The sequence below is a fragment of the Nomascus leucogenys genome, chromosome 14 (genome assembly GCF_006542625.1).
Source record: "Nomascus leucogenys isolate Asia chromosome 14, Asia_NLE_v1, whole genome shotgun sequence".
Lineage (NCBI taxonomy): Eukaryota > Metazoa > Chordata > Mammalia > Primates > Hylobatidae > Nomascus > Nomascus leucogenys.
In genome coordinates, this window is record NC_044394.1 from 4107183 (window position 1) to 4129535 (window position 22353).

A 22353-nucleotide genomic window follows, 5' to 3' on the forward strand; every position below is an offset into this window, starting at 1 on the left:
TTTTCTCAAAAGGTGTATTCACATTGGGCTGGGGTGTCATTTCCTGCTGTAATTCACAACAATCCAACTCTATCAAAGAGGCTCTAATATATCGAAATCAAAAGAGCTTGGGTTCCACTGTGGGCACAGTGGCTGACACCTGTAATCCCAGCACTTTGAGAGGCTGAGGCGGGCAGGGATTGGGGGGATCGCTTGAGGTCAGGAGTTTGAGACCAGTCTGGCCAACATGGCAAAACGCTGTCTCTACTAAAAATACAAAAATTAGCTGTAGCTGGGTGTGGTGGTGCCTGCCTGTCCCAGCTACTCGGGGGAGGCTGAGGCAGGAGAATTGTTTGAACCCAGGAGGAAGAGGTTGCAGTGAGCTAAGATGGTGCCACTGCACTCCAACATGGGCCACAGAGTAAGATTCTGTCTCAAAAAAAAAAAAAAGAGAGAGAGAGAGAGCTTGGGTTTGAACTTAACCAGCGCATCTGACTTAGAAGATCTATAGCAATTATAGAAATGAGCAGCCTTCAAGTAGGCACGTTCAAAAGGAAATGATTTGGGGCGGGGGGTGGTTCTCAAGATAGCTGGGGTCCTCCCACGAGGTTACCTGACTCCTGTGCAAATGCACTCAGCTTCTTGCCATGGACGAGTTCTCAATATGGAGCAGTATTTAGAGATACGTTTGCTAGGCCACAGAGACTCCCGCTGCAGCCTTGCTCAAAGGTAAGGAACTCTTGCTTTAATTTGTATAACCAAGAAGATCCTCTTGAGTGTTTAGATAAGAGGCAAAGAAGGCATATTCCAAAATGTCTCTATTCCACCTTCCCAGGCCAAGAAGCAGAAAACAGTTTCTTTTTTTTTTTTTTTTTTTTTTTTTTTTTTTTTTTTTTTTTTTTTTTTTTTTTTTTTTTTTTGAGACTGAGTCTTGCGCTCTTGCCCAGGCTGGAGTACAGAGGCACCATCCTGGCTCACTGCAACCTTTGCCTCCCAGGTTCAAGCGATTCTCCTACCTCAGCCTCCCTAGTAGCTGGGATTACAGGTGCACAACACCACGTCCGGCTAATTTTTTGTATTTTTAATAGAGATGGGGTTTCACCATGTTGGCCAGGCTGGTCTCCAACTCCTCCTGACCTCAGGTGATCTGCCCACATTGGCCTCCCAAAGTGCTGGGATTACAGGTGTGAGCCACCACACCTGGCCAAGAAGGCAGTTTCAATCACTAAGAACTTAAATGCTCACTTCTCCAGGTGTAAACTACGTTTGTTTATTGACAATTTTTTGGATATTAATTTAAAAAGTAGTATACTTAATATTCTTATTTTAAATAGTTTGTAATTAATTCTCTTCAGTTTTGTCAGCTGCAAATAAAAACATTGCTTCCTCTTTACTACTGTTAACATCTCTTCTTTTTCTTATCTAGTCAAATTAGATAGTTCTTCCACATCAAGGTTAAAAGTGATCATGAACATCTTTGCCTTGTTCTTAAATTTAAGAAGAATGTTTTTTGTGTTTCATATTAGACGTGAGGCTGGCACTGTCTTTTTTTTCCAACATTTATTTTAAGTTCAGGGGTACATGTGCAGGATGTGCAAGTTTGTTACATAGGTAAATGTATGCCATAGCGGTTAATGCACAGATCATCCCATCACCTAAGCATTAAGCCCAGCATCCATTAGCTATTCCTCCTGATGCTCTCCCTCCCCCAGTACCCCTTTCGGCAGTCCCCACTGTGTGTTGTTCTCCCCAATGTGTCCATGTGTTCTCATAATTCAGCTCCTACTTATAAGTAAGAACATGCGGTATTTGGTTTTCTGTTCCTGCATTAGTTTGCTGAGGATAATGGCTTCTCAATCTATCCATATCCTTGCAAAGAACATGATTTCATTCTTTATTATGACTGCATAGGATTCCATGGTGTATATGTACATTTTCTTTATCCAGTCTATCATTGATGGGCATTTAGGTTGATTCCATGCCTTTGCTATTGTGAATAGTGCTGCAATGAACATATGCATGCATGTATCTTTATAACAAAATGATTTATATTCCTTTGGGTATGTACCCAGTAATGGGATTGCTGGGTGAAATGATAGTTCTGCCTCTATGTTTTCTTTTGTTTAATTTTGAGTCTCACTCTGTCACCTAGGCTGGACTGCAGTGGTGTGATCTTCGCTCACTGCAACCTCTGCCATCCAGGTTCAAGCAATCCTCCCACCTCAGCTTCCTGAATATCTGGGACCACAAGCGTGCACCACCACAGCCAGCTAAATTTGTATTTTTAATAGAGATGGGATTTCACCATGTTGGCCAGGCTGGTCTCAAACCCCTGACGTGAAGTGATCCACCAGCCTCAGCCTCCCAAAGTGCTGGGATTACAGGCGTGATCCACCATGCCCAGCCTGCCTCTAGGTCTTTGAGGAATCGCCACACTGTTTTCCACAATGGTTGAACTAATTTATACTCCCAGCAACAGTGCAAAAGTGTTCCTTTTTCTCCATAACCTTGCCAGCATCAGTTGTCTTTTGACTTTTTAATTATAGCCATTCTAGGCTGGGCGCGGTGGCTCACGCCTGTAATCCCAGCACTTTGGGAGGCTGAGGCGGGTGGATCACGAGGTCAGGAGATGGAGACCATCCTGGCTAACATGGTGAAACCTCATCTCTACTAAAAATACAAAAATTAGCCAGGCATGGTGGCATGCACCTGTAGTCCCAGTTACTTGGAAGGCTGAGGCAGGAGGATGGTGTGAACCCAGAAGGCGGAGCTTGCAGTGAGCGGAGATCATGCCGCTGCACTCCAGCCTGGGGACAGAGCGAGACTCCATCTCAAAAAAAATAAAAATAAAGCAAAATAATTGAAATACTACTTTATCGATCAGAATGGCAAAAACAAAAACACCGACCATAGTGATAGCTAGATGGGATGATTATTTTAAATTATCCATGTGTGCCCATTTTAATCACAAGAGTCTGTATAAAAGGCAGGCAGGAAATCAGAGAGGTGAGAACATACTAAGGTGCTGGCTTTGAAATTGGAGGAAGGGGCTGTGAGCCTAGGAATGTAGGCGGCCTCCAGAATATGAAGAAGGTAAGGACATAGATTATCTCCCAAAGCTTTCATGAGTATCACAGCCCTGTCAACACCTTGATATTAAAATTCTGATCTCCATAAATGTAAAGTAATACATTTGTGTTACTTAAGCCATTGTGTATGGTACTGTATTACAGTAGAAACAGCAAACGAATACAGTGTGGCTGGAGATTTGGGGTAAAAGAGACAGGCGGAACTATATTAAACAGGAGATAACAGGAAAGGTGATTGGCAAGCTAGATCATATTCAGCCATTCACGATAAGGACTTTGCACTTAATGCTCATAACCTGGGAGCCACTGAAGAGTTTTAAGAAAAGATGTGTCTTTGTTAACGGAGAGATTGTAAATCACTCTGGCTGCTTGTGGAAAATATGTAATAGGTTGAAGAGGAAATAAATTAGAGGAGTAGTGAGGGTATTGCAATAGCTTAGGAAAAATATGAGGACTGGTTCCAAGGTGATTACCATGAAGGTGCTGAATAGTAATCGGATTTGGATATTGTGCCTGATATATTCCATTGACTCTCCAGATGCATCTCCATCCATCTCCCTTTAAAGGCTGACTTGTGCGGACTGTGTCTACTCATTCCATGCTGGTATCAGGTTGAAAGAAGAGAGCTATTCATTCCTGATTCCCTCTAGAGGACTTGCTCTGGATTTGCCTCATCCATCCCCACAGGTTCCTCCAAAGCAGCACCCTCCCCAGGACTCTCTCCTTCCAGACTGTGGTAACTGCTCCTTCCCTGGCCCCTTCAGTCCTGGGGTCGTTATTCCCCTCAGGGTACTACATTAGCTCTGTGTTTCCCAAATACCCTGCCCACACCTTTATTAAAAAGCTTTTTTATTCTACACTCCCTCAAATTATTCTAAAATGAATGTGCTGTCCGCTTATTGCTAGGACCACAAGTGACAAACACATTAAGCAGATAGAGCCAGAGGACCTGGTGATGGATTTGTGTGGAGTGTGAGAGAAAAAGAAGTCAAACAAATATCTTGTCTATCTGCTACTTTATAATATCTTTATTTTCCTAAGGATATATGCCTACTATCATACTATATAACTATCAAATTATTTGATGTGATAATCAAAATGATATTATTTATTCATCTATATAAATTGTATCCAAGACACGATCATTAGAATTTCACAAACTAGCAAAGAAATCAGTGATCAAAGCTGACAGACAGGAAGCTGAAAAAGCAGGACTTCCAAAATATAAAAGTATCAATGAGATAATATGTTTGTGAATATTAGCCTACCTAGTCTGAATAATTAAATAATGAATGTAAATTCAGCTCTCCAAAAGTTATTATTATACTTGTACTATAAATAACACTTGCAAACGATGGAATTAAACTAAATACAAAACTGCTAATAAATAAAAGGATAATCAGGTTAAGCATAAGCAGAGTAAAAATTTAAACTGAAAAATCTTTAGGAGAATGTGATCTGAGCTAGTGTTTGGAGAATGAGAACAGTGTAACGTGGTAGAAATGAAAGGAAACAAGAGTCTTTATGAATATAAAAATTAATGGTAATTTCTAGAAGCCTCCATAAAACTCAAAAGTAAAACCCTGTAATGGTAAAGAGAGGAAATATATGAACATATATTGTATGATATATGTTCAGGAGGCCTCAGTCCTTTTTCCTAACTAGAATTCTGTAACTTTTCAAATTTATTACTCAATCTCTGAAAACTTTCATTGCTTCTCATTCTTCATTTGAAAAATGCATGTAATAATGTCTATACTATTTAATTCAAAACTGTTTTGAGGATTACATGATAGACTGCATTTAAAGTAGTGAAAAAGTTGAAACAATTTGCAAATGTATCATATATATATCTTATGTATATCTTCCTCTTCTTATATAGCCACAGTCTTATCAGATCAGGGCCCCACTTTTATGACCTCACTTTACCTTAATTACTTCCTAAAGATCCTGTTTCAAATACAGTTACATTGGGAGTTAGGGCTTTAATGTATGAATTTGTGGGAGGGGGACATGCAGTTTAGTCCATGGGAGGGAAGTATTTAGCAGGTGACGCCCAGGACACATGCATGGGAACTGGATGCAAAGGAACCTGGGGAGACTGGAAAAGTTCTATTTGACTGGGAATTCCCCAAATATAGTAATGGTACTCCAAGAAGGCTGGATAGAGAATATAACAAGTTCCCATTGTATCTAGTAAATTAAATTCAAGAAAATCAGACATGGAGCCATCATTTTAATCAAATAAAGCTCTTTATTGGTAAAATGTAACCATATAACCTACAGAATTGCTGCTTAAATGATGTAGAAATGAGATCTAGACAAAATTAAGACATTGGAGATGTTTAGTTCTTATAAACAAGAGATTAGCATTGGAGAGCACAGAAAGAAAGCCAGAAGAAGAGAGAAAGGGAGAAAGGGGAAGAGGGGACACTACTCTTGGCTTAGTGGGAAATGTAGATGAATTTTCTACCTCGTAAGAAAAGTTTTTGCCAACAAGTTTTAAAAGAATTTTGTCAACAGTGTTAATTAGCATGATGTAATGGTTTCTTTTATATTCAATATAAATCTTTATTCAAGTTATTTGAATAACTTGACCTTCTCTACTGCCAGATAGTCTGCTGTACTTTAATCAGGTATTAAAATATGCAATATATACTTTAAATGGGTTCTGTTTTATCCAAAATAGGGTGCAAAGCATACAATTTTGATTCATCCATTCTCAAAGTTCCCCAAAGATAAATTGATCAGTAAAATGAAGAAAATTCTAACTTGCTACTGGAAACCAGAGAAAGAGTATTTTAGTGTGTCTGATAATTGAAAAGTTTCAGCAGGAAGTAATTTATGCCAGAGCAACTAACTGGTTGCCATCCGTGGAATGTGCCAATAGATGCTACCTGAAGAAATAAAAGAAAGGCCAACAGTGTCCACCAGGGAGTCATACCTCAGCTATCTGACTAGACAATGCTGTGAACCACTCGTTCCTGAGGATGAGTGAATGTCAAATCACCAGGCATATGAAATATCCCAGGAATTTAAGTATAGATCATTCTAAATCTCTAGTGCAAGAGCATTCTGTAAAACAGAGGTCGTCAGGGACACTGACATGCCCACTGCACTTCATGCTTCTGGTGCCATGGGCACTTGGCAAATGTTAGCCTATCACCTGCCTGACAAACAACCCAGATTACGTGGTTTACCTAATTTTTCTTTGGCGCATTTCAGACAATATGAAACCAAAACATGTTGGGTTTTTTTCAGCATTCCCAGAAGCAAAACAAAACTATCCTAATGTAGTTAAGGCCACTTTTAACCTTTCTATTTTAGATCACAGCAGGAAATAAAATAATAACAGGACTTTTCTATGCTTTTTGGCCTAAGGAAATCATGAAACCATTTCATTTTTCTCAATTATATTGGTTACCTCTAATAACTTTTTTCTTTTGTTCTAATCTGCCTTTTCTAGTCACCATTCTTTCAGTCTTTGATAAAGAAGCTGCCCAGCTCTTAGAAGCACTTTACCTGAGAGCAAATAAAAACATTTGCCTACTAAAAGTGAGTGATTGTGAAGGACTCCCTTTTGGGTGGACTGAGGTTGTAGCTGAGAAGTCACTTTGCATTCTTTGGGGCCTGACCTTCTCTACTGCCATATACTCAAATTAAGTCTGCTGTGCTTTAATATAGATGAGGATATGACCACCATGAAAAAATACAAACTCACCTGAGCCAAAAAAAAAAAAATATATAAGTCCCAAGTCTTACCCTGGTGATTTTTTTGGGGTTTTTACCTTGGAGTGCTCTTGGACTCAACTATGTCTACCCAACAGCAAGCACCTGATCCAAAACTCAAAAACTGGTGTATTAGTCTGTTTTTACACTGCTGACAAAGACATAACTGAGACTGGGAAATTTACAAAAGAAAAAGGTTTATTGGACTAACAGTTCCATATGCCTGGGGAAGCCTCACAATCATGGATGAAGGCAAGGAGGAGCAAGTCACATATTACGTGGATGGCAGCAGGCAAAAAGAGAGCTTGTGCAGAGAAACTCCCGTTTTTAAAACCATCGGATCTTGTGAGACCCATTCACTATCACAAGAACAGCACAGAAAGACCTTCCCCCATGATTCAATTACCTCCCACCAAGTACCTCCCACAAAATAAAACTGTGGGAGCTACAAGATGAGATTTGGGTGGGGACACAGCCAAACCATATCATTCCACCCTGGCCCCTCCCAAATCTCATGTTCTCACATTTCAAAACCAATCATGCCTGCCCAACAGTCCCCCAAAGTTTTAACTCATTTCAGCATTAACTCAAAAGTCTACAGTCTGAAATCCAAAGTCTCATCCAAGACAAGGCAAGTCCCTTATGCCTATGAGCCTGTAAAATCAAAAGCAAGTTAATTACTTCCTAGATACAAGGAGGATATAGGCATTGGGTAAATACAGGCATTCCAAATAGGAGAAATTGGAAACAACAAAGGGGCTACAGGCCCCATGCAAGTCTGAAATCCAGTAGGGCAGTCAAATCTTAAAGCTCCAAAATGATCTCCTTTGACTCCATATCTCACATACAGGTCACACTGATACAAGAGGTACTCCCACAGCTTTGAGCAGCTCTGCCCATGTGGCTTTGCAGGGTACAGCTTCCTTCCTGGCTGCCTTAATGGGCTGTCGTTGAGTGTCTGTGGCTTTTCCAGGCACATGGTGCAAGCTGTCAGGGGATCTACCATTCTGGGGTCTGGAGGACAGTAGCCCTCTTCTCACTGTTCCATTAGGTGGTGCCCCAGTAGGGACTCTGTGTGGGGGCTTCAACTCCATATTTCCCTTCTGCACTACCCTAGCAGAGGTGCTCCATAAGGGCCCTGCCCCTACAGCAAACTTCTGCCTGGACAACCAAATGTTTCCATACTTCTGAAATCTAGGCAGAGATTCCCAAACTCCAATTCTTGACTTCTGTGCACTCACAGGCTCAACACCACATAAAAGCTGCCAAGGCCTGGGTTTCTCAGAAAGGAAAACCTGCATCTACAACTTGCATTCCATTCTTTGATTGGGATATGCACCATTTAACTGGAAGAAGCAGGAGTTGATGAGGGTAGGAGAAAGGATAATATGAGGGTGCAATACTCAGTTAATTGTTGATTGTCTTCAAGTATAAGGAATTCCTCAGTCTGGTGTAACAATCTTTCAGGTGCCCATAAAAAATCCTGCATCTTGGGACTGTGCTCTCAGCTTTTTATTCACCTGCTCCCATCCTCCATTGTTCAAATGTTTGTTTTATGCATAGTAGCCTCTTTCACATTTCTGGGTTACACATGTGTGGTGGAATCAGGTCCCACTGACTCTGATCATTCAGGGGCAACAAGAGGACCCCCTAGGAGAAAGACATGTGCTATCAGTCTGTGCCTACATGAGATTTGTCACCTCAGCAGGAGCTAGGTAAAACTCATACAGAACTGGTGGGATAAACTGGGTAGCATAAACAGGAATTCCTTTACTCATCCTTCCATTCATACTCCAGACTCTGTTCTCAGCATAGTGATACAAAGATTAAATGGCACAATTCCTACCTGAGAAGAAATTATAGTAAAGATACAGACCAAAAAAAGGAAACTAATGTTAAAGTGTGTCAGTACTAACATGGGAAATATATACAAATAAACTTGTAAGTCTGTCTGCTAAGATTAAGCCATGAATTGAAAGAAAATATTCATTGGGCAGAAATGTAACCGAATGAGTAAAGGATTAACCAGGCATAGAGGCTGGAAGGAAGACCTCGGAGGCTGAGTTTGTTAAAGACTTTCTGACATATGCAGGGTAAATGACAAGTCACTATTGTTAAAGCTTCATATACCATGAGGGGAGGATGAGAGATTACAGCAGGCTGGTTTGCAGAGACCAGATTATCACTAACATTTTTTGTCCTTTGAGAAAAGTGATATTTGTGGTAATGGTAATGAGGAGTCATTTAGAAAAATTGAGCAGTAATAGTTGATAAAATGTACATGTTAAATAGATTAGTCTCATCATAATGTGGGGGATGTACTACAGGGGTGAAACCAGGGCATAAATCAACCAGAAAAAAAGACTAATAAAATTCTTGGGCACCCATTCTTCGTGCTTTACATGACTGTGGGAAGGACGAAATGAAACCATAGATGTGGATGCCAGAGGAACCATAAAACATCACAGAAGGCTGGGCACAGTGGCTCATGCCTATAATCCCAGCACTTTGGAAGGTCAAGGCAGGAGGATGGCTTGAGCCCAGGACTTCGAGAACAGCCTGGGCAACATAGGGAGAACTTGTCTCTACAAAAATTAAAAAATTAGCTGGGCATGGTGGTGCATAACTGTGGTCTCAGCTACTTGGAAGACCGAGTTGGGAGGATCTCTTGAGCCCGGAGGATGGGGCTGCAGTGAGCGATGATCATGCCACTGCACTCCAACCTGGGCAACAGAGAAGACCCTGTCTCAAAAAGAAAAAAAAAAAACATAATAGAGAATGAGAATGAGATATCCATAGTAATGCTGTGTATATCTCTGTTGTCCTTTGCCCAAGGCAGGTCTTTACCCTATTATCTGCCAGTCCCCCACCGTCAGAGGTTCTGACTCAGCAGATCTACTGTTTAGCATTCATATTTTGAAAAAACTGTCCCAATGATTCTGATAAACACTGAACTCGTTTTTTGAGTTTTTGATTTTCCTTACAAACTAATGCAAACACAAGTGGTGGGTTTTTCTTCACAAGACTGAGCAATGATTTGGTCCAGAAATCACCCAGTCATCATCATAAGCCAGGATCTACTCAGCTCAGTACCCAACATGAAGAGATGACAAAAGTTTTCTTGGGTAACATGCCCCTTTGTTTCCTCTGGGGTCTGATTAGAGGTGTTCTGCCTAAGTTTTTCAGCAGTTGTAGTTTAAAATCTTCTACATCTGCTGAGGGATAATGTCATTTCCCTCAAACCAGATGGATTATATTCCTGAGAGATATGCACAATTTTTATTTTCTTCAAACACCCAGAGGAATCAAGGAGACTGGCAGGATACAAGCAATTAATATTCACATTTCCACTCAGCTGCATTTGTACACCTGAGAGTAATCACAGGCATGACGTAGTGGCAAACCAGATGGACTTCTATTTGATCTGATTTCACTGAACTGCTTTTTAAATTTGGGGACTACATTATGAGTTTTCACTTTTGTATAGTTAGGCTCCCACAGGTTTGGGGCCTAAACAGAAAGCATCAGATTTTGAGTGGCATTTTGAGGAGCAACTTGACAATTCAAACTCAAGAGAAATATGGAGCTAAACAAGCCTTTCTTTCTCTTTCTTTCTCTCTTTCCTTCTTTCTCTTTCTTCCTTTGTCATTATGGCTAGTTAATAATCACAGGTATAAACTTCTACTTACAAACAGGGACACATCAAATCCCATTTTTAAATGTTCTCCACATTTGACCTTAGCCCCCTTTCTCACTAAGCTACTAGGAAGCCATCTCAGATAATCTTAGGATACCCTAAGTTATGCCACAATTCCTGCATCTAGAACTATAGTTCCAAGTAATGTGTTATTGGTCAGCTGTCCACACAGGCTACCCCTGTTCTAAGAGACTTACTGTCCCTGTCCACATGAGTCATTCAGGTCTGGAAGTCTTCTGTTATTTTTGTGACTCCATCCCCTCTGCTATCTCCCTAGGGCACTCACTATTTGTGGGTCCCCAGAGTCTCACACACCATTCTCTTCAACCTTTCTTCCAACCTATACAAATATCCTTCAAAGCTGACACACAAAATGTCACACATTTATTTTCTTGAAATTGCACACCACTTGCTCCTAAATTACCATTTTGGTTAAAGAAGAAAAAATATTAAGCTCACTAACAGTAATTCAGTTTTATCCATTCTAAACCTATTGACTAAATCTTTAATTTATTTAAAGTTCAAATTTCATATTAGATCTATTTAAAAAAATTATTTCAAGGGCTTTCCTCTGTTGTCTTTTTCTTCTTAAGGTGGAAATGAGAGGCTTACCTATTAACTGGCATTGAGTGGGAAGGGGACTCTTCCACATGCAGCCCTCTGAGTCCTTGTTGGCCTTCTCTGAGATATTTCACACCCTTCATGGTCACTGAGCATCCATGGTTGGTACCCACTCAAATGTGGTTAGTCTTATCTGATGATTTAGGCATTTACTGGCACAACTGCTAAAATCAATGGCCCATGCAAAAGCCTCCAAAGTCGAGGTCCCTAAATGTGGCTTCTCTATCCCAAGATCAGGTTTCTACCAAACCATCAGAGCTCTAGATTTTTGTAACTGCCTGAGGATTTGGATGTTCTGGCTGCTTTCTTCACACCTTATTGGGGAATGCAGAGATCTATGAAGCTGTCTTCAGATTGACACATTGAGACATCTTCTTGAGCAAGGAAAACATTTCTGAAAGTATTTTTATAATATTATCCTGTTACTGTAATACATAAAACTATCCAGCTAAATACTTAGCTGAGCCTCAGTCTCCTCCCCTATAAAAGTGAAAGTTGTACACATTTATTGTCATTTTGTCCATCTCTAATATTCTCTTCATAAATTCTGTGTCCAGTAGGTCCTAGGAAGAAGCACAATGCAACAAACAGAAATGCCAAGAACAGTACCATTTGAAAGGAGACAACAAGTAGAAACAGAAAAAAGCAATAGGTGTTAGAGGTAATGGAAGCCCATAAAATATATATATGTATGTGTGTATGTGTGTATATATACATATATACACACACATATGTGTGTGTGTGTGTGTATATATATATATATATATATATATATATATAGAGAGAGAGAGAGAGAGAGAGAGAGAGAGAGAAAGCTGGCAGAAAAGGCAACAGGCAAAATAGGGATAGATAATATCTTAGAACCTACCAATACTAACTATTGAATCAAGAGGTCTTGTCAAGTTTGTCAAGTGGTAGAAAGAGACAAAATACTGAGCTAGGATTTGGGTAGATGATGTCAGACACTGGGGAAGCAGAGGAAAATGAAGCAGAGAAAAGCAGGGTTTACATTACAAATAGAGTAAGCGGCAGGTCATGAAGTCAGAACGGAAGCCCGGAAACAAGACGGAAGTAAAATTTTCAGAACTGGGGTACATCATGAGAACTAGACTAAGAGCAAGAGTAACCAGATTCTGACTCACAAAATGTTAGTTTAAGCCTCCTTAAATCTCTCCTGCTTAGGAATAAGTTCAAGAGACTGTAACAGACTATCATCAGGAAATAAGGTCAAGTAGCATAGCTGTGAGAACAAAAAGTTTTCAAAGGCTGGAAAACAGGCAGAATCAGCCTTAATTTGCAACGTGTTTGAGGATTCTATTATCAACTCTAACAGAAGAGGTTTTTGAAGACCTGTGGTCTTTTTAAAACTGAGAGGTATTTGTCTGAGAGGCATCCAGAAGACCTTCATCACAATTAAAATTCACATTATATATAAAACAGTATAAATCTGTTTTTGAAACATTATATTCTATTCCATTTATTTTTCATTTATAACCTTTTAAAATTGCAATGTGACACACATGAAAAAATGCATACCTCACAAATGAATCATTAAAATGTGACTACACCTATGTAACCCTTACCCAGGTCAAGAATAGAACATGACTGGCAACTCAGAAGATCTACTCATGCCTCATCTTATTTTAAATGTAGCTCTGAATTGCATTTTGAGAAAGATACCTTTTCCATTTAAGAATCAGAAACAAGAGAGGCTGAGCAAGATGGCAGAATAGAAAACTCCACCAAATATCCTCTCCACAGGCCACCAATTTAGGATCTATCTACACAGAAGAAACACTTTCATGAGAACCAAAAATCAGGTGAGCCTTCATAGTACCGAGTTTTAACTCCATTATCACTGAAAGAGGCATTGAAGAGATAGAGAAAAACAGTCTTGAATTGTCAACATCGCCCCAACCTCAACCCCCTCCAACCTTAGCAGTAGAGGCATGGTACAGAGAGTATCTCTGGGTGCTGGAAGAGGGAGAACACAGTAATTGTGACACATTAAACTTAGTGCTGTCCTGTTAGAGCAGAAAGGAAAATAGAACCTAACTCAGCTGTTGCTCACTCATGGAGGGAGCATTTAAATCAGCCCTAGCCAGAGGGGAATCACCAATCCCAGTGGTCCAAACTTGAGTTCCCACAGACCTCACCACCACAGGCTAAAGTGCTCTGTGATCTAAATAAACTTGAAAGGCAGTCTGGCCCATAAGGACTGCAACTCACAGTGAGTCTTATTGCTGAACTAGGCCCAGAGACAGTGGACTGGAGTGGCACATGACCTACCAACACATCAGCTGGGGCAGCTAGGGGAATGCTGGCATTACCCTTCCCCTAACTCCCAGCTGCACAGCTCATGGCTTGAAAAGAGATCCCTTCTTTCTGTTTGAAGAGAAAAGATGAAAGAGTGGGGAGGACTTCATCTTGCATCTTGGATACCAGCTCAGCCACAGCAGTATATCACACTGGTCAGAGTTGTGAGGCCGCTGTTCCCAGGCCCTAGTTTGGATGACATTTCTAGACACATCCTGGGCCAGAAGGAATCTCACTTCCTTGAAGGAAAGGACTCAGTCCTGGCAGCATTCATTGTCTGTTAACTGAAAAGCCCTTTGGCCCTGAATGACCAGCAGTGATACCCAGATATTAAGAGGAGGGCTTTGGGTGAGCCTCTGAGAATTGTTGGCTTCAGGTGAGACTTAGCACATTACCAGCTGTGGTGGTTATGGGCCAACACCCCTTCTGCTTGAGAAAAGCAGAGGGAAGAGTAAAGGGGACTTTATTTTGCATCTCAGGTACCAGCACAGCCACAGTGGGGTAGAGCACCAAGTGGGCTTTTGGGATCCCTGATTTCAGGATTTGACTCCTGGACCCTATCTGCGGACCTGCCCTTGGCCAAAAGGGAGCCCACTGCCTTGAAGAGGTGAGTCCCAAGCCAGGCAGCCTTCCCTACAAGTTGACTTAAGAGCCATTGGGTCTTAAGGAAATATTGATGGTAGTCTGTCAGTACTCTCTGTGGCTGGCTTTTAGTGGTAGTTATGGGGTGAGGCTCCTCTGCCTTTGGAAAAGGGAAAGAAGAGTGGGAAAAACTGCACCTTGTGGTATGAGTGCCAGCTCAGCTGCAGTTCAGTAGAACACCAGGCAGACTTCCAAGATTTTTGACCCTAGCCCCTGACTTTTAAATGGCACTTCTCGACCTATCTGGGGCATGGGGGAACCTGTTGCCATGAAAGGAAGAACACAGGCCTGGCTGGGTTTGCCACCTGTTAACTGCAAAACCCCAAGGCCTTGAAAAAACACAGGGAGTGGTTAATGCAGGCTTTGTGGGAGGGACAGCGCTGTGCCGGATTCAGGTCTGACCCAGTGCAGTCATAGATGTGGTGGCTATAGGGATGCTTGTATCACTCTGCTCCCAGCTTTAGGTGGCTCATAACAAAGAAGATACTTTGTTTTTTGTTTTTTTTTTGAGAAAGGGAAAAAAGAACAAGAGACTCTTTCTGGTAATCCAGAGAATCTTCCTGGATCTTGTTCAAGACCATCAAGGCGGTACCTAAACGAGTCTGCAAGAACCACAGTGTTACTGGGCTTAGGTGCTCCCTAAAGCAGACACAGCTTAGATCACAACATTTGTCTTTTCAAAGATCTGGAAAGCCTTCCCAAAAAGGATGGGTCCAAACAAACCCAGACAGTGAAGACTACAAAACATACCTAACTCTTTAATGCCCACATACTGAAGAACATCTACTGACATCAACACCATCCAGGAAACCATGATCTCACAAAATGAACTAAATAAGCAACCAGAGAACAATCTTGGAGAAACAAAGATGTGACTTTTCAGATAGATAATTCAAAATAGTGGTGTTGAGGAAACTGAAAGAAATTCAATATAACACAGAGAAGGAATTCAGAATTCCATCAGATAAATTTAATGAAGGGATTGAAATAATATAAAAGAGTCAAGCAGAAAGTCTGGAGCTGAAAAATGCAACAGACATACTGACAAATGCATCAGAGTCTTTCAATACCAGAATTGATCAAGCAGAAGACAGAATTAGTGAGCTTGAAGACAGGCTATTTGAGAATACACAGTGGAAACAAAATAAAAAAGAATAAACAATGGAGCCTTTAGGTGGCTCCCAGCCACCTAAAGCTGGGAGCAGAGTGATACAAGCATCCCTATAGCCACCACATCTATGACTGCACTGGGTCAGATCTGAATCCGGCACAGCACTCTGCCTCCCACAAAGCCTGCATTAACCACTCCCTATGTTTTTTCAAGGCCTTGGGGTTTTGAAGTTAGCAGGTGGCTATTTTCTATAGAATCTAGAAAATAGCCTCAAAAGGACAAATCTCAGAGCTATTGGCCTTAAAGAGGAGGTAGAGCAGGAGATCCCAAACTTAGAGAAAAATATCAACATCCAAAGTACAAGAAGATTATAGAACACCAAGAAGATTTAACCCAGAGAAGACTACCTCAAGACATTTAAAAGGATGAAGAGTAAAGATGGGATCCTAAAAGCAGCAAAAGAAAAGAAACAAATAACATACAATGGAGCTCTAACATGTCTGACAGCAGACTTTTCAGTGGAGACCTTACAGGCCAGGAGAGAGTGGCATGACATATTTAAAGTGTTAAAGAAAAAAAAACTTTTACCCTAGAATAGTATATCCAGTGAAAATATCCTTCAAAAATAAAACAGAAATAAAGACTTTCCTAGACAAACAAAACCTAAGTGAATTAATCAACACCAGACCTGTCCTATAAGAAATGCTAAAGGTAGTTACTTCAATCAGAAATAAAAGGATGTTAATGCACAATAAGTAATCAACTGAATGCACAAAACTCACTGGTAATGGTAAGTACACAGAAAAACACAGAATATTATAGCACTGTAAATGTGGTTTGTAAACTACTCTTATCATAAACAGAAAGACTAAACAATAAACCAATCAAAAATAACAATAATTTATCAATACATAGTACAATTAGATATAAATAGAAACAACAAGAAAAGTGGGGTATGAAGTTAAAGCATAGAGTCTATATTAGTTTTCTTTTTGCTTGCTTGTTTATACAAACAATGTTAAGTAGTTATCAGGCTAAAATAATGGGCTATAAAATAGTATTTGCAAGCTTCATGATAAACTCACACCATAAACATACAGTGAATACACAAGAAATAAAAAGGAAGAAATTATTTCACCAGAGGAAATTACCTTCACTAAAGGAACACCAGAAGGAAATAAGAGAAGACCACAAAACAATCAGAAAACAAATAAAATGGCAGGAGCATGTCCTCAGTTATCAATAATTACACTGAATGAAACTGGACTAAACATTCCAATAAAAAGAAACAGAGTGGCTGAATCCATAAAAAAACAAGACCCTTTGATCTGTTGCCTACAAGGAACACACTTCACCAATAAAAACACAGACTGAAAATAAAAGGATGGGGAGAACCTGGAAGATCCCTCACTTGGAGGAAAGCACAAGAATGTAGATGCACAATACATGATGTGGAAATTCAGATAGCTGGTGGAGGAGAATGGCCAACCAAAGGCAGCTAGTGTATGCCACTCTCATAGAGAGAAATAGGATGAGTAAATATAGCACCTTCAACTGAAACATCCTGGTACACATGTGGGGATTCATCAAGAAAAACCTCCACCCAAGAACAAAGAAAAGTATGGCAGGATAACAGCCCACCCAAGAGTGACACAGCCAGTGGAGCCTCTAAAAAGAAACAATGCAAGAACTTTGGCAACTGAAATGGCCAGACTCATTCCCTACAAACGACAGCACTAGTTCTCCAGCAAGGGTTCTTAACCAGGCTAAGTTGGCTGAAATGATGGAAATAAGATTCAGAATATGGATAGGAACAAAGATCATCAAGATTCAGAATGACAAAACCCAATCCAAGAAAACTAAGAATCACAATAAAGTGATACAGGAGCTGCCATATGAAATAACTAGTATAAAAAAGAACCTAACTGCTCTGATAGAGCTGAAATCACACTACAGGAATTTCAAAATGCAATCACATGTATTAAGAGCAGAATAAACAAAGCTGAAAAAAGAATCCCAGAACTTGAAGACTGGCTTTCTAAAATAAAAGTTAGAAAAAAATAAAGTAAAGGAATCAATGGAACCTCTGAGATATATGAGATTATGTAAAGAGACCAAATATATGAACCACTGGCATCCCTGAAAAGGGTGAGGAGAACACAAACAACTTGGAAACCACATTTCACGATATCATCCATGTAAACCTCCCCAACCTCACCAAAGAGCCAACAGTCAAATTCAGGAAATATGGGGAAGCCTTGCAAGATTCTACACAAGAAAATAATCTTCACGGCTGGGTGCGGTGGCTCACGCTTGTAATCCCAGCACTTTGGGAGGCCGAGGCGGGTGGATCACGAGGTCAGGAGATCGAGACCACGGTGAAACCCCGTCTCTACTAAAAAATACAAAAAATTAGCTGGGCGTGGTGGCGGGCGCCTGTAATCCCAGCTACTCAGAGAGGCTGAGGCAGGAGAATGGCGTGAACCCGGGAGGTGGAGCTTGCAGTGAGCCGAGATCGCGCCACTGCACTCCAGCCTGGGCAACAGAGCAAGACTCCATCTCAAAAAAAAAAAAAAAAAAAAAAGAAAATAATCTTCACGACACATAATCATCAGATTTTTCAAGGTCAAAATGAAAAAAAATGTTAAAGACAGCTAGAGAGAAAGAGCAGGCCACCCACAAAGGGAACCCCATAAAGCTAACAGTAGACCTCTCAGCAGAAATCCTACAAGCCAGATGAGATTGAGGTCCTATATTTAACATCCCTAAAGAAAAAAAAATCTTCAACCAAGAATTTTATATCCAGCCAAACTAACCTTCCTAAGTGAAAGAGAAAAGATTCTTTCAGATAAGCAAACATTGAAGAAGTTTGTTACAATGAGACCCACCTTTCAAGAGATCTCAAAAGGAGCATCAAATATGGAAAGGAAATACTGTTACCAGGCAATATAAAAACATACTTAAGTACAGACCAGTGACAACATAAAGCAACCATGCAAATAAGCCAGCATAATAACCAGCTAACAACACAATAACAATATCAAATCCAAACATATAAATACTAACCATAATTGTATATGGGCTAAATGTCCCATTTAAAAGGCACAGAATGGCAAGCTGGATAAAAAAGCAAGATCCAATAATATGCTGCCTTCAAGAGACCCATCTTACATGCAATGACACCATAGGCTTAAAATAAAGAGATGGAGAAAAAGCTTCCAAGCAAATGGAAATCAGAAAACAACAAGGCTTGCAGTTCCAATATCAGATAAAATAGACATTAAAACAACAAAGGTCAAAAAAGACAAAAAAGGACATTATACAATGACAAAGGGTTCAATTCAACAAAAAGGTATATGCATATATAGCATATATATATAAATGCACCCAACACAGGAAGCAAATTCTTAGAGACTTTCCTGCAGACTTAGACGACCACACAATAATAGTGGGAGACTTCAACACTCCACTGACAGTATTACAGAGGTCATCAAGGTAGAAAATTAATAAAAATATTCAGGACCTGAAGTCAACATTGAACGAAATGGATCTGATAGACCTCTATAGAACTCTTCACCCAAAAACAACAGAATATACATTTCATCACCACATGGCACATACTTTAAAACCAATCACATAATCAAACATAAAACAATCCTCAGCAAATGCAAAAGAAATGCAATTATTCCCAACACACTCTCAGACCACAGTGCAATCAAATTAGAAATCAAGACTAAAATTTTTGCTCAAAACCATGCATTTATGTGGAAATTAAACAAACTGCTCCTGAATAACTTTGGTATAAATAATGAAATTGAGGCAGAAACCAAGAAGCTCTTTCAAACTAATGAGGACAAAGATACAACATACCAGAATCTCTGGGACACAGCTAAGGCAAGTTAAGAGTGAAATATACAGCACTAAATGCCCACACCAAAAAGTTAGAAAGTTCTCAAATTAGCAACCTAACATCACAACTAAAACAACTAAAGAACCGAGAACAAACTAACCCCAAAGCTAGCAGAAGACAAGAAATAACCAAAACCAGAGCTGAACTAAAGGAGATGAAGACATGAAAAATTATTCAAAACGTTACCAAATCCAGAAGTTGGCCTTTTTTTTTTTAAAAAAAAAAAAAGAGGAAGATAGGCCACTAGCTAGATGAATAAGGAAGAGAGGAGAAAAGATTGAAATAAACACAATTAGAAACAACACAGGGAATGTTACCACCAACACCACAGAAATACGAACAACCATCAGAGACAACTACAAACACCTCCATGCACACAAACTAGAAAACCTAGAAGAGATGAATAAATTCCTGGACACATATACCCTGCCATGACTGAACCAAGAGGAAATCAATTCCCTGAACAGACCAATAATGAGCTCTGAAATTGAATCGGTACTAAACAGGCTACTACCCAAAAAAAGCCCATGACCAAATGTATTCACAGCCAAATTCTACCAGATGTGCAAAGAAGAGCTGGCACCATTTCTACTGAAATTATTCCAAACAACTAAGAGGAGGGAGTCCTCCCCATCTCATTTTATGAGGCCAGAATCATCCTGATACCAAAGCCTGGAAAAGACACAATAAAAACAGAAAACTTCAGGCCAATATCCTTGATGAAAATAGATGTAAAAATCCTCAACAAAATTATTGCCCACCAAATCCAGCAGCACATCAAAAAGGCTATTCACCACAATCAAGTAGGCTTTATCCCTGGGATGCATGTTTGGTTCAACAAAAACAAATAAATAAATGTGATTCATCATATAAACAGCACTAAAGACAAAAACCACACTATTGTCTCAATGCATGCAGAAAAGGCTTTCAATAAAATTCAACATCCCTTAATGTTAAAACTCTCAACAACCTAGGTATTGAAGGAACAGCCTCAAAATAATAACAGTCATTTATGACAAACCCACAGCCGACATCACACTGAATGGGCAAAAGCTGGAAGCAATCCCCTTGAAAACTGGCACAAGACAAGGATGCCATCTCTCACCATTACTATTCAACATAGTATTGAAAGTCCTGGCCAGAGCAATCAGGCAAGAAAAAGGAATAAAGAGCATCTAAACAGAAAGAGAAGAAGTCAAACTATCCTGGTTTCCAGACAACATGATTCTATACCTACTATAAAAAAAAAAAAACAACTCATAGTCTAAGACCAAAAGCTCCTTAAGCTGATAAACAACTTTAGCAAAGTCTCAGGATACAAAACCAATATAAAAAAATCACTAGTGTTTCTATATACCAATAACAGTCAAGATGAGAGCCAAATCAGGAATGCAATCCCATTCACAATTGCCACAAAAAAGAATAAAATACCTAGGAATACAGCTAACCAGGGAGGTGAAAGATATCTACAAGGAGAACTACAAAACACTGTTCAAAGAAAACAGATGACACAAACAAATGCAAAAATAAAAAATAAAAAATCCATGCTCATGGATAGAAAGAATCAATATCATTAAAATGTCCATACTGCCCAAAGCAATTTGCAGATTCATTGCTATTCCACAGATTCAATGCTATTCCTATCAAACTACCAATGGCATTCTTTACAGAGCTAGAAAAAAGCTTAAAAAATTCAGATAGAACAACAACAACAACAAAACCCCCTGAAAAGCCAAGGCAATCCTAAGGAAAAAGAACAAAGCTGGAGGCATATTACCTGACTTCAATCTACACTACACGACTACAGTAACTAAATCTCATGGTACTGGTACAAAAACGGACACATAGATCTATGGAACAGAATAGAGAGCCCAGAAATAAGGCCATACACCTACAACTGTCTGATCTTTGACACAGCTGACAAAACAAGCAATAGGGAAAAACTATTTAATAAACGGTGCTGGGATAGCTGGCTAGCCATACGCAGAAGATTGAAACTGGACCCCTTCCTTTCACCATATATAAAAATCAACTCAGGATGGATTAAAGACTTAAATGTAAAACTCAAAACTAAAAATTCTGGAAGAAAACCTAGGCAATATCACTCTGGACATAGTAACTGGCAAATATTTTATGACAAAGATGCCGAAGGCAATTACAACAAAGGATCATTAGTGGCTACTATAAGCAACAATATGCCAATAAATTGAAAAATCTAGAAAAAAAATGTACAGATTCCTGGACACATACAACCTATCAAGACTGAACGATGAAGAAATCTAAACCCTGAACAGATCAGCAACAAGCAATGAGATCAAAGTTGTAATAAAAATATTTCCCAGAAAGAAAAGCCCAGGACCCAATGTTTTCACTGTTGAATTCTACCAAACATTTAAAGAAGAACTAATACCATTTCTGTCCAAAACTGCTCTGAAAAATATATAGAAGAGAGAATACTTCTTAACTCATCCTATGAGGCCAATATTATCCTCATACCAAAGCCAGAGACACATCAAAAAAAAAAAAAAAAAACTACAGGCTAATATATCTGATGAATATTGATGCTAACATCCCCAACAAAATACTAGCAAGCCATATTCAACAATACATCTAAAAGATCATTATGACCAGTCAGGAGTTATCCCAGGTATGCAAGGATAATTCAATATATGCAAATCAATAAATGTGATATATCAACAGAAGGAAGGACAAAAACCATATAATAATTTCAATTGATGCTGAAAAAGCATTTGATAAAATTCAACATCCTTTCATGATGAAAACCCTCAAAAAACTCAGTATAGAAGAAACATACCTCAACATAATAAAAGCTACATAAGACAGATTCACAGCTGGCATCATAATAAATGGGGGAAAACCAAAAGCCTTTCCTCTAAGATCTGAAAAGATACAAGGATGTCCACTGTTACCACTATTATTCAACATAGTACTGGAAATCCTATCTTGAGCAATTAGACAAGAGAAAGAAAAGTAGGGCATCCAAATTGGAAAGGCAGAAGTCAAATTATCCTTGTTTGTAGATGATATGTTCTTATATTTGAAGAAATCTCAGGACTCCATCAAAAACATTTTAGAATTTGTAAACAAATTCAGTAAAGTTGCAGGATACAAAGTCAACATACAAAAGTCACAAGCATTTCTATATGTCAACAGTGAACAATCTGCAAAGTAAATTTAATATTTAATCCCATTTATAATAGCCACAAATAAAATTAAATACCTAGGAATTAAAAAGTGA